General features: G+C 35.3%; 1 long non-coding RNA gene across 2 annotated transcripts in view; it reads right to left on the bottom strand.

Annotated features, from left to right (window-relative positions):
- Positions 1 to 876: 876 nt before the first annotated feature.
- Positions 877 to 13,820, bottom strand: part of LOC311444006 — a 29,011-nt gene continuing 16,067 nt past the window's right edge. For both annotated transcript variants that reach the window (XR_014697615.1, XR_014697616.1), the window contains exon 3: positions 877 to 1,013. This is a non-coding gene — a long non-coding RNA (uncharacterized lncRNA). The remainder of the gene's footprint in view (positions 1,014 to 13,820) is intronic.

Genomic DNA, 13,820 nt, shown 5'->3' on the forward strand with positions numbered 1-13,820 from the left:
TACAGAAGAACTAAAAGTGATATATTCATTCTTGTATCTTATTTGCTACAGGGAATGCTATCTTTCTATTTGTTGCTCCTATCCAAAATTACAATAAAACAGGAATCTGCAAATTAGAAAACCTGACAGAAAAAAAAATAGATTAGATTATTAAGATTAGAAAATCTTCCTCTTCCCCATTTTACAATTTGCATTTCAGAACTCTCATTTCTAGTGTAATGATCTTCCAAATGTTTTTTTTTCTTTTTTCTTTTTTCTTTTTTCTTTTTTTTTTTTTTTAAACATATGACTTTCAGCATAGATATTTTCTCATACACAGAAATTTTACATGTGAAAGTAATTGCCGGCATAGTTGTGCTCTACTTGGCAACCACTTTGAGGCCCATTTTGAACTAATTATTTGTTCTATTACTTTTTGCATTTACAATCAAATACCTAGATGATAAAGCTTCAGAGGTCTGTCCCCAAACCTGTTATTACCTAGTTAATAATATATCCAAGGGTATGCCATGAATGTCCAGGAGATGCCACAAAGAGAATGACATTGTTTTGCTGGCTTAGCTTTTAATTCCAAGCATAAATAGGGCATAAAAAGTAGGTACAGAAAAAGTATCACAGACTAGTTGGGGTAATACACATTAAACACAATAAAGAAGTGTGTAACAAAGTGTTTCCTGATATTCAGATGGAACCTTCAGTGTTTCAGCTTGTGCCCATTGCCTCTTGTCCTGGCAATATGCACAACTGAAAAGAGCTTGGCTCTGTCTTCTATGTACTCTCCCTTCAGGTATATATGTCTTCTATGTACTCTCCCTTCAGGTAAATATATACATTGATGAGATTCCCTGAGCCACCTCTTCCCCAGATTGAGCAGTCCCAGCTCTCTCATCCTCTCCTGATAGAAGATGCTCTTGTCCTTTAATCATCTCTGTGGATCTTCACTGGACCTCCCTCCAGTAGCTCTGTCTCTCTCTCTTCTACTGAGAGAGAGAGAGTACATGGAGTAGGAAATACTAGTAGGATTTAAAAAAAAAAAAAAAGAAATTCTGATTTTGTTTAAAGAATAATAAACAATTTATGATGCTAATTTTAAATGAACAGCTTTAGAGAGATAATTATGCTTTCAAAACAGTCTCTGAATAACAAATGGAAAAATTCAGAGAGTGAGTTATCTTTACTGTCATGTCTGCTTCCTATTTATTTGGTTGGGTTCATACTTTACAACCTTCTGTGGACCATTATAATTCCAGTTTGTCACTCAGAGCTGACAAATCCTACAGGCATCCTTCAGCTACCTCCCATTTTAACAGCAAACAACTTGCCCTATCTATCTCCTTGTTATAGATAAATTAATGATGGAAACAACATTCATTTTCTAGTCCCACCGAGAGTAACAGAGTAGCTCGAAAAGACGAGACCCCAGTTGCTTAAGCACTGGCAAAACTATCCTGCCCCCTAGCAGCACTTGAGAACTGTCTGTCCTTTCAGACAACAAGGCTAGCCAAAGCCAAATAAGAATGTTTACTGTAACAGACACCCCCAGAAATGTCTCTTTAAGAGCAATGAGCAAGCCTTGGAAGCAGTGAAAGCACAGTTTAAGCATATATTCCAAAGTATTAAAATTCTTGAGACATTTGCCATCATGTTATTCTTTTAAACTTCATTGTGAGTGTCCTCATTCAGCTTATTAAAGACACAATCACTCACTCCTGAACATTCCCAAGCCAAAATCCAAATCCAGTAAAGCACATAACTGCATGTCTACATCTGTCCCCTTCTAGCCCCACCCCCCCAAAAAAAAGGCTCTCCAACTTCACAAACACGCTCTTCCATCTTTTACATAAGGATCCAGCTCAGTCTGCTTTTTCTTTTTTTTTTTTTTTTTTCAGACATTAGGTATGCAAGAAGAGTCTCAATAAATTACTTGATGCAGCACATGATTGTTATGAAACGTCCAAGTCTTATATAGACATTATTTCATCTCCTTGTATGCTCTCTCAGCACTCAGGTTTTCACTGATTTGTGCCGTGTATTCTGTTTAGTCATTAAATCAGAGCACATGTGACTTCTAGGACACAGGGATCTCTTAATTTTTCTACAGTGCTCAGGGTTTGCATCTCAGAAAACACAGAACATATGTTACTCATCTGTAGTAGTAGAAAAGAATTTTTGAAATTCCCTTTTTTAGGCAACATATGTAAACTTTGTCTCATTTGCTTTGCTAATCAGACACATACAGACTTAGATGTGCAACAGTAAAAATGTTTTGGGAGTTAGTCAATATTTAACAAACAGCAGATATTAATTCCAAATACCTTAAGAGCACTGCATAGCCACAAATAGTTTTAAAAGCTACACACAAATTCCCAGGAGCACAATGAAAGTTTTGAACATCACTAATCATTGTGGAAATAAGAGAGCACAGGTGATTGTGACTGAGATTAAAAGACACAGGAGGAACTGTATGTGGCACTTGTTAATATAAATCAATGTCCAAACAATGAAGCAAAAACAATGTCTCTACAATGAAGCAGCTTTGTCTGGACAGTTATCAACAACACTGATAATAAGTACAGAGCTGAAGTCTCCTTGTTAAGCTGAATTTATCAAACTTGACTTCTACTACAAAAAATCAATAGAATTGAAGGAGTCTTGGAGTTTTTGGGAGATGCTCTGCACCTTCAGGCAGCTGCTGTCAGCAGGCTCAATGTTAGTTAAAAAAAACACAAAGGTATTACACACGAGGCTAGTAGATCTTTGCTTGGAGACCTTCATGAAAATATATTTAAATTTCCCAAAATAACTATTAAGCCATTAGATTCAAAGGCCACATATATTATTATATTAATGGCTCAGCAGGATTCTTTTAATAGTGTTCTACATGAAAGCTAACATTTCAATATTTTGTTTGCTTAAAGAAAAAAAAAAAAAAAAAGGAATATAAACTATTATTAAAAAAATACAACTTTCCCCTCAGGAGGTACGTTCTTCTAGGCTGGGATTTTCCACAGTTGATCAGTTTGAACTTATTTTTTCCTTGAAAGCATCTGGTAATGCTTTGAGATGACTAGTAGGTGCCTAAACATAAGGAAGAGGAAGCAGTTTATTTCCCTTAAGATTCTCTCCACAGGAGTACTCAGTCAGTGCAGGTACACATTCATTCCTATGTAGGCTGCAGATCTGAAATTCTTTATACGACAAGGAAATTTAAGTAACTGAAAAGATCTCTAGATCAGGCAGGCCACTATACTTTGTAAGGCTACCCTTCTGATACCCTACTATAGTTTTGATGAAAAATTAAAAAAAAAAAAAAAAAAAAAAAAAAAAAAGTAAACCTCAAATATCTCTAAAATCTTTGAGACTACAGAGACTATTCAATTTCCAGAAGTGCTTCAAATCTGCTAGAAAAGTGAACTAAAAGCTTAAACCACCAAGTGTGACAATAAATTTGTTAATATGTTTAATTAAATTAGATTGCTTTCATCCTCTTCTCTAAATGCTGATTGAAATTGAAATGTGTTCCTTCTTATTCTGCCTACAGCAATGCTAAAAGGAACTTCAGATATGTCAGAGGCATAAGTTTCATAGCTCTCCCTTCCTCATACCTCATTGCTCTTGTCCATTCTTCTTGAAACAACAGGCCACAGTTCAGAGTGATTTATACTTTTGCTATACAAGCCTCACTGAGCTGGTCCCACGTGAGAATGTGAAGATAATGGAATAAAGAACAATAACAATGAATCTCTTTATTATAATCCACAAGGGGGAAGTTTGCACTCAGAGATGCTTCCTTGGCTTTCTCTTAATCTTTGTTCCTACAATGGTGTGTAAAGGTTTGAAAAACAAGCAGATCTGTTTGTAAATCAGAACCAAAGAAACCTGATTCTCTAGATTTATGTCTCAAATAAACAATAGGCTGCTAATGAAGTAACCCCAAACTCACTGTTCTCTTCTTTGCCACTCTCCCTTAAAACCTACAATTATTTTCTTGCTGTCTCCATTTGGACACTGGTAGCAACCTTGCGGCTGTGTGGTCAGTTTGCTTATCTACATGGAAGTTGGCTTGACCTGGCAACAATTCATTTTCACCCAGATCAGGTGCACATACACATTTGAATTGCAGAGGTTGCATCAGACTGACAGTGTTATGTGCAAAAAGATATGAAAATAGAAGTTTGTTCTGCTTCATCAGGATAATGAGGAAAGCTGACTACAAACTGAAACTGCACATCACTGCTAGCTGGCATGATTTTTTAAAATCATCATAGCAATGTTGGATTTTTTTTTTCCTTAATACTTAACTGTTCAGATAAAAAAAATCTGCAGAACTTTTGCTTTCCCACTAAAAAGTTAGTTTCAATCACTTAGAAATCCAAAGAAAATGAACTTTTAAAGAGGATAAAAAAATTTCTTAATTTTCTCAAATCCTGATATTATGACCAATGGACTGGTTACCCTGGGGAGAGAAGGCAGGAGAGAGATCTCATTTTTGAACAGCTGTAGTTAGCAATAGTGAGCACATGAAAAGCCTAAATTTGGAATACCATCAATTGCGTGAGAGATAAAGGAAAAATACACATTCATTAAAACTGAAAGAAAAGGCATGGAACGGGATGGAAAACAGGAAAAAAATGAATTCTTTGTTTTTCAAGAGTTTCTGAACTTGGACCAGTTCTTTTCTTGCTCAGTATAATTGTAACACATCTTTATTTTCAGCAGATGTTGTTCAGTTGTTCCAAATCTCGGTATTCTGAAATTCAAGGAAAAGCAGCAACCTGGCTTCCAAAACTCTTGAGATGAGTTTCAATGTCATGAAATCTGTGATTATTTAACTTTGCCTTTTCACTTGTGAATCAACAGACTGCAATCAGTTCAATATTTTAAAGCATTTTTCTGCAAAGGCAGACTTCTTATGGTATTTCATTCTAACGAAAGCCCATGTTCTCAGTTCAACTTATTGATTCCAGTAGTTAAGCCTTCTAAGGAAAACACCAAAATGACAAAATTTATGAAAGCTGTCATCAAAACTGAAAAGAATATTCATAGGGATTTTGTTTGTTTGCTTGATTGCTCTTTAATCCTCAGCTTTACAAATGTTTCCTTGATGAAAGAATGAGTGCAGTATCAAAGTTTAAACAGCATTGCAGTCAAATCACAAGTAGCAGAATGAACTGATTACAAAAGAAATAACTCTAATCTAAAGATAATGTTAAGAGCATTTAGCACTGAAATTTAAGTGTCTTTTTTTTGTTGTTGTTTTGTTTTCTTCTGGAAAAGATATTCCCCACATACACACACACACAAAACAAGATGGGACAAGAAATTATATTCTAATTAAAAAGCTGTTCAGAGTCGTTCCTTTCTTTCACAACATAACATAAAACTAGTGTTTTCTTTTGCTAGGAGACCAGTAAATTTATATAAATACACTGTAGTTAGATTGGGCAAGATACTCTTTGAATTTAGCATGCTACAGCTTTCCTGAACTTCAGTGTTAGCAATCTCTGTCAAGAGAGGGCTGAACTAATTTTTCAGACGTCAAAGGTCGTGTTTGAGATGTGCAGGTAAGTTTGTAATAAGTTCAGGCACGCTTGACAGTCCTATCGGTAATGACCTTTTGTAAGTAATGACCCTTTGCTGGGTGTAAATTGAAAAACATTGCTGCATTTTCAACATAATTTGAACCAACAATTCATCTTTACCAGTATTTTATCCCCTAGACTATGGAGACCAGCTTTAAAAAATGTAAAGATGTTAAGTGATAAACTAACCACCAGAGGGAGCATCTCCAATTTCAGAAATTTAATCAAACCCAACAAAGACTAAGAAAAATACACTTGAACATTAACATATTTTAATGCAGGCAGCTTCAGAGTTCAAACTGCCATCAAGGTTTCACTATAACCTTTGGGTACATAATCTAAGGTGAGGGGCAAAAGTCAGATTTAATTCCCTTTTCTCTTTCCTGTAAAAACAGGAAGAGAACAGATCACATTGCATTTTTACCCATTACTAACACACCTCACAGAATTTTAAGAAGCAGAGCTACAATGAATGATGTGTACGTATCAAAAAGCTAAAATTTTGAGACTGAGGTGGCAATGCTCTCCAATCAACATAAATATTGGGTAAAATTCTGACAAATCCCCCAAAAGGAGAAGAAACTTTCAACGAGTGTGCTCTTTGCCAAGAGAAATCTTGGGACAGATGTGTAGAAGAAGCAACTAGAATGATTACTACATTTTCCCATCATGCTGGGGAAGCAAGGCAGTTTAATTTCTACTAAATGTGATATTGGCTAATGTTTATGACATTGAAGCATAACTGTTAAATGCTGCAATCACATTTTACACTGTTTACAATTCTTGTGCATTGCTTTAGATTCGTGTTCTAGCTCTCATGCCTGGAGCTTCATTTTATTTTGACAGACAAGTCTATTAGTTGCATTTTCATCAGTGTTTCAGCCTTTTGAACTCTTTTCTAGAAAAGACCTATTCCAAAAAGTAATTATGAATTTATTGTTTTTCTTTGTCTTCCAGGAAAACTCTGAATGAACTTCACAATTCCACTATGGTTTTTCTGATTTTATTGCTACAACAGAATACAAACTTGATGCTTTGCTTTCCTGAATTTGTGTCTTTGTTATTGTATGTCATACAAATTCTTTTAATAGTAGCAGAATTTATGCATGCTGCCTGAGGATGTGATAGATGTCCTAAAGAATAGAAACCAATCAGGTTAAAAAATTCCATAGGAAATTGAAATGTGCCTGCATCTCACTAAAGAGAACACAACAGTATGGGCAATATGTAAAAACCTTATTAATACAAGGTTTCTCCAGTCAACAAATAAATTAGAAGGCAGAGACCTATAGAAGCTAAGTTTCTGTCAAGACCCCCAGGATGACAGTAAAAAAGAAATAATCCCTTACCTGTAATAAAAAGGTGAGCAATAGAGATACAGTTTATGAAAGCTCTCAGATCAATGATTTATCCCAGGGAATGGCAATAAAAATAGCTAGTGCAATTTAATTATGAAAGGGAAATGTCCTGGACAATAAATTTACAGTGAGGTTCCAACATACAAATTAAGATACAGTACTTTGTATCTTATCGAATTATCCCTGCTCTCCATAAATCAACAGAACACGAACCTCATGCAAAGCCCAGCAAAGCTAAATGAAAACTACCACTGCCTTCCTGAGGCCACGAAGAAAATTCTTAACACAGAACTTTTCCCTTAGATTTGCAGGAAAAGAAATAACACCTTTTTTCACCAGCTGTATTATTGAATAAACACTTTTCAAAATAAAAAACTGTTGGTTTCTTCTCTTTTTAAAAAGCCAGGTTATAGAAAATAATTATGACATGAAAGTCAAGGACTCCTAAATATATATATATATATAAATATATTATATTAATATATAATATATTAATACATAATATATTTATATATATATATTATATAAACTATGCAACCATGCTGAAAGCTGCATACAGTTGTAGGGTTTTTATTATTATTTTTATTATTTTAGAATTTAGAAATGGCGCATCCTTTTGTGAAGCTTTCACTCCAACTCTCAGGTTTTTATTCTATGGGTAACAATTAAGAGGTGTTAGATTTTAGAATTCTGCATAAAAATTTGGATTCACGTTCATTCATTTTGGACTTCTCCATAGGTGTTCTCAGGGATTGTAAAATATAAACATGTACATGCTGAATGAAATCTAAGGCTTTCTGGAAAGCACCTTTTAAGAATGTAAAGGCCTGATCCTGTTCCCTCCAGACTTTATGAACAACAATAAAAAAAAAAAAAAAAAAATCTATTAAATTCCACTGTGTCCTTGAAATTAGACCGGAAATGGAGAATAATTTATTCACATATTATTGCTGATTTCCAGCAGCTTAAAGCCAATCAAAAAGAATATATATACACTTACAAATTAAATACTACCTAAGCAAAGCTCTGATGTAAAAAGGATAACAAATCCTAGCTTAATAAAGTAGGCATTTATTAATATATTTTGATTTTGCAACATTTCATTTTACATAACACATCCTAAATAGAGTTTAAGTACTTCATGAAATCCAAATGGATTTGAGCATGTGCTTAAATAGCATGCTAACATGGGCCTTGGGGAAGTCTAAACAGAATTTATTGTGGGACATGCATTTATTTAGCATCTGCTGAAGAATGATCTCCGTCTGTTTTGGAACACTTTGTATTGTGATACAGGAGAAGCTACGGATGATGTGTTGATTATTTTCCCTCCATTTCAATCTAAGTTTTTGCTTTACACGCTTTCCTAAGCCAGTTTAAAGTTACATAGCGTGAGTGGACTGCAAACCAGTGACTTAAGGACAAAGTCAGGTGGGGCAAGTAATGTAAAGTGGCTGCTCAGGATTCAACTACGCTGCAGCTGACTCATTTTTAGCTACTTCTTATATTCTGTAATTATTCCTTACACTATCATTCTAATTATGCAGATAGATGTCCTCTGTTGACAAGCACTTATAATCATACAGCTTAATTAAAACATAATTGAAACACTTATGGTGATAAAAATACCTCCAGGAAATAAATAAATAAATAAATAAATAAAGCCTTGACTTAAAGGAATCTGACTTTACATCTGACTAGGCTCTGTGTCTACCTTCTTAAACCCTCACAGATGAATTTGTATTTTATTTGTATTCAGTCACCACAAGGGATTTGGAATAATACTGCTATTTTCTTACTAAAATAAAACCTGTTTTCACGCCTTACTGATATTTTCTTCAATCACACACAATTGTGCAAAATCAAACAACAGCTGGTAAAACCAAGTGATTCAGAGCAGTTATACTTTATAGATGCTTTGCACAAAGTAGATATTGACCATCCAAGAAGAACAACTGTAGAGAAGCTAGCCTAGAGTTTTCTGTAGTATTCTGGTTGATAAACATTTTTTTTATGCCGTTGCTGCCCTTGCAGAAAACAGGCCATATAGTACAAACAGTTAACACCTTTTAAGATAAAATGGTAAATTATATAGTGCTAAAATTCAAAAACAGCCTTTATAACTTGCTGAAGTGACATTATTTTGTCAAGGCAGCTGGGACAAGTGGCATGCTACCTGTGAACACAAGAAGGTGATTCTTGCCCTTAGTGCTGGTGAGAACACATCAGGAGTGCGATGTCCAGCTCCTTACTTCCCAGGACCAGATAGGGCCATGCAAGAGCAAGCCCAGCAAAGGGCCAGAAAGATGTTGAAGGAACTAGAGTTCTTATCAAGTAGGGGATGCAGGAAGGTAATAGGACTAGACTATTATCAGCTGTGCCTAGTGAAAAGACAAGGGACATTAGGCTCAAATTAAAACAGAGTAAATTCCATATAAACATAAGAAATAAATATTAAAATATATATATATTTATTGCAAGGGTGGCAGCACACTGTACAGCCTCAGCAGTCTCTCTCTTCCGTAGTAACTAAACAAAGATAAATGCCTGCACTACATTGGATTTCTCTCTTCAAAACCATATAACAATTCCTTTAAACTTTACTTTGCACTCTCTTTCTTTATGACTTCATCTTCTTTTTCTTTTGTGTCCAGGTAAATCTTATTCCTGAAACTTCCTCACTAACATTTCATTTAAAAAATCTCAATAGCTATTCAGATAACTTAAGAGAACTGTAGCTGTTATAAATCATCATTTGTACCAGCTGATGGTGTTTTCTGTGGATCCTGAAGAGCCATCTGAAAGTTACAGAATATTATCAAAACTTACTATAAATTTGAGTAAAAAGAAAGGTTGGGCTTCCAGACATTAGTGCAGTCTATTTTTTTTATGCAATTCAACTTGTTCCATCAGTTTTCAAACCATTTTTCAGCTCTCCACTATTGTTTTCTTCCACTGAGAAGACTACATTCAATGCCTTTTCTACTTAAATTATTCAAATTCAGACTTGAATTATAAACCCCTTGGAAAATAAGAACCATTTAACATACTAAAAGGAACATTATAGGTTAAATTTACGAATATGTATCCTTATAATTTGTTTCTCTGCACATGTAGGCGTGCACAGATTTTAAGTGTTATTATGAGACATTAGGAATTTAAATGAAATATTAATTAGAAAGATATTACTGATTTTAGCAGCAGAGATCCATACAACAGTTGCTTAAGATTTGTTTTTAAGCCACAAGAGAAAAGGAGACTGATGGTGCCATCTGTTGGTCAATTTAAAATGGACATCATTTAGTGGAGGTTTATGGTCTAATTACCTGCAATGTTTGCTGTAATATCTGCGAGGTGTTACACTTGTTACCCATCTGAATTGTGGTCCTAACAGAGGACCAAACTGTATTTAGTTCACAGTAGTGCATGCAAAATGCATAACACCTTATCACAGAGCTGGGGAACTGATGTTCTGCCAGTTCTACTGAAACGTATGCAAATGCAGACAAGTGATTTTAAGAGACTTTGAATGACTTGTTTGATTACTACATCATGTGTAGTGCATACTGGAAGACGCTTGTGCAGAGTGGGGCTCCATTACTGTTTTAGTGCAGAGCATAAAAACACTGCAAGCAAAGCCCCCCGATTGTCCCTGCTAACTGCACACAAGTTCAGATAGTTGAATGGTCCACAAGAACTATGTTTGTGTTGACAATCTGCCCTAGATGCACACAAAACACACTCCAGTGGCTAAAGGGGTAGAAAGTCTGAACAAATGAGCAGGCTGAACAACCATGAAGTCCCCCAACATGTTCCTAGCTTGCATGATGCAAAGGACAGTTCTAAATTAGAAAATCATATAAGCTCTTGGTCAAAGTACTTCTCAGGCTATGCAAGATGGCACCTAGGTCTTAAGTTATGTTGACTGCTAGCCCTCAATCAAGTCTTTGCAACACCACTTCTACCTTCAGCATTTTTTCCTAGCTGTTTTCTTTTAAGGTTTCAATGTCCTTTCCTTTTAACATGCTGTATCTCTATTCTTTAGAGCCTTTTTCTACTTGCTAAGCTCCTCACATATTCTGCAGCTTTTTCTTTGATTTCCCTCTCCTTCTCATCCATGCTCTCATCAGGAGCCATGTCTCCCTTGCCTTCCCGTTTCAGCCTGGAAGCATATGGTATGATAGCTGGTTCTGAACACCTCCCTCATCGTCCAAACAACTTGTGATAGTGTATGCTTCCATTCTTTTATGCCTTGCTGTCCTCTGATGGGCTATGGTAGCACATATGGAAAAGTTTGTCTTTTGACTGTTTGCTTCACACATTTTACTGTCTCTCCACGCACCCCATTACATCCTGTGCTCCATCTCTGTTCATCAAAAGATCCTATACAACACAGAAAACCATGAGGAATAAAGGTCAGGAAAGTCCTGTCAGCATTTCCCCTCATACTATCTGAACACAGTAGACAACACTTCTGTTTGCCCATTTACAAGACTTAGCATCAGAAGGTTGTTGAGTACTAGGCACCATGGTGCCATTTGTAAACATGCAAGATTAGAAGTAAAGTGAAGAAGTAATAAGAAGAAGGAACACGAGAAGGAGCAGAAATTAAACATGTTTTCCCTGTGAATCCCCACTTATGAATTGAAAGGTCAGATAGCTAATGAATATGCTGGCAGCAAGTAGGAGCAGTAATAGGCTTAGACAGGATGCTGGGTAACAGCATGATATGAAGACAGTGAAAGCCTTTTAAAGATTTAACATCAAGAATATCACTTTCGAAATAGATTTACATATTTATTTTATATTTATTTACATACATATTTTTAGATTTACTTTGGTATATGCTTTTTCCATTCACTGCCTTTTTTTTTTCCAAGCTAAGCCATTGACCAAGGGGTATGGGGTGGGAGAGGAATGAACCAGACATTATAGATTATGAATTCCATATACACCCACAAATAAACAGTTTTATACTTAAAAAATTCTCAATGCCTGGCAATCCTGACTCTGCTTCTTAAAATTCCAAGAACAATAACGTTTCAGCTGCTATTAGCAGGCTTGATATAGGATGTATAATGAAGTCCTTGAAGGGTCTGGGGGCAGAGCAGGAGGAACAATCTATAAAACTTTCTCTTCACTGAAAGTATTTTATATTGAGAATTAAAACCACTGCCAAATATGGAGTATATGATCTTGAGATATGTGAGCTCTTGCACATGAAATTGTTAGTGGACTTTATTGTGACAAAGCACTAATTCCAGACAGTGTAGAGTAGGGCAGCACATTACACCCTATAACTGCTTTAGGTCAGCTCAAGGGACTTAATTGACTGTAAAAGTATTTACATGGTTTCACTGAATCCAGTTCACCCTCAAAAACGATCCAACTTTTCATACTTGCCACAAAAAGACATGCTGTGCTATAAGTATTTATTTCCTTTAACTTATTTAAATAATGAGTAGTATAACTAGGGGAAAAACAAACAAACAAAAAACTGTAGGCAACTGGATAACTGGATTTGTCAGTGTTTGCAGAGATAATTGGAAAATGTATTGAAAATACTGCCAATCATCCTAACACATGCAAAAATCTTATATACTTCTCAAGAAATGGAGATGCTCCTGAGGGACAGCAGGAAAAAGGTTCGCTGTATTTGATAAGGAGTTTTCATTGGAAAAAAATTTCAGACTATGCCATAACTTTATTAGTACTCCTTGTCTTCTTCTAATTATTCTACTATATCAGCTAATTATTACAGAACAAACCTTTTTTTCTTCTGTTATGCAGGAATATTATTTCTTCTGTTATGCAGGAATATTATACATTAAACACAAAACCCCTCTGAAAGAAAACACTTTAAGTATTTTATAGTGTGAAAACTGGCCTGAAGTAGAGACAAACAAGCATAGCAGTCAAACAAAAACAAACCATAGTAAGAGATGCCTCTATTATTTCATTGTTTCTTTACATATCTTCTCTAAGATATGCAGTGGAACACAAACTCAGAGTTTTGGTATTCACTTCTACAGTGCTTACAGGACACTCACAAAATCCATATGAGGCTACCATTTCAGTAAGATCAGGTCTTGAGAAGAGTGCAGAGGAACATGAACAAATTGTTGTTGTTGTTTTGGTTTTTTGTTTGTTTTGCTCCATTTGAGACATGAAAACTCCATAAGCTCAAAATCAAGTACTAGAGATTCAAAAAATTGCCACTGACTATTGAATCACCCTAACTTTTTCCACATCTCTGCATTTAATGAAAACAGGGATACAAGACGCAAATGTTACAAATATTATTGCAGTATTTTGTGCTGACTACAAATCCAGGAAGCTTTAGGAACTTCTTTTCTTATGCACCTACCTAAAATGTTTAAGGAATGGATCCTTTACAGACCTGCTGCTTTTTTTTCACATGATTTGTTTCCATTTAACATTTAGAATTCACCAGCTGATTTTTGGATTAGTCTCCCCTTGCTAAGTTCTCAAGAAAAACAATAAACACCACAAAGAAACCCACCTTCCACCATTAACTGTATGTTTTCCAAAACAAATACAGTAGAAAAAAGAAAAAAAAAAAAAAAAGAAAAAAGAAAAAAACACAGAGGGAAATGAATAATTTGCTGATAACATCCAGCTCTAACAGTAGGAGTTCAATCCAGGAATTCAGCAATGCAGACTCGTGCATGAAATAACTGTTCCTTTTCAGAAGAGCAAGCAGCTCACTAGGTATGTGGCACAGTCCCAATTTAAAAGGTAGTTTTCTCTAAGCCCTGCTGACAGCTAGCCCAAGCCACATTCGTCAGTAAAAGCAAGCTATGGCACATTTGGCTCTTTATTCAGCTTCTGTAATCCTGTCTGAAGCCTTTAGTACACA

This window comes from Aythya ferina (genome assembly GCF_964211825.1).
Source record: "Aythya ferina genome assembly, chromosome: 1".
In the NCBI taxonomy this organism is placed as follows: Eukaryota; Metazoa; Chordata; class Aves; order Anseriformes; family Anatidae; genus Aythya; species Aythya ferina.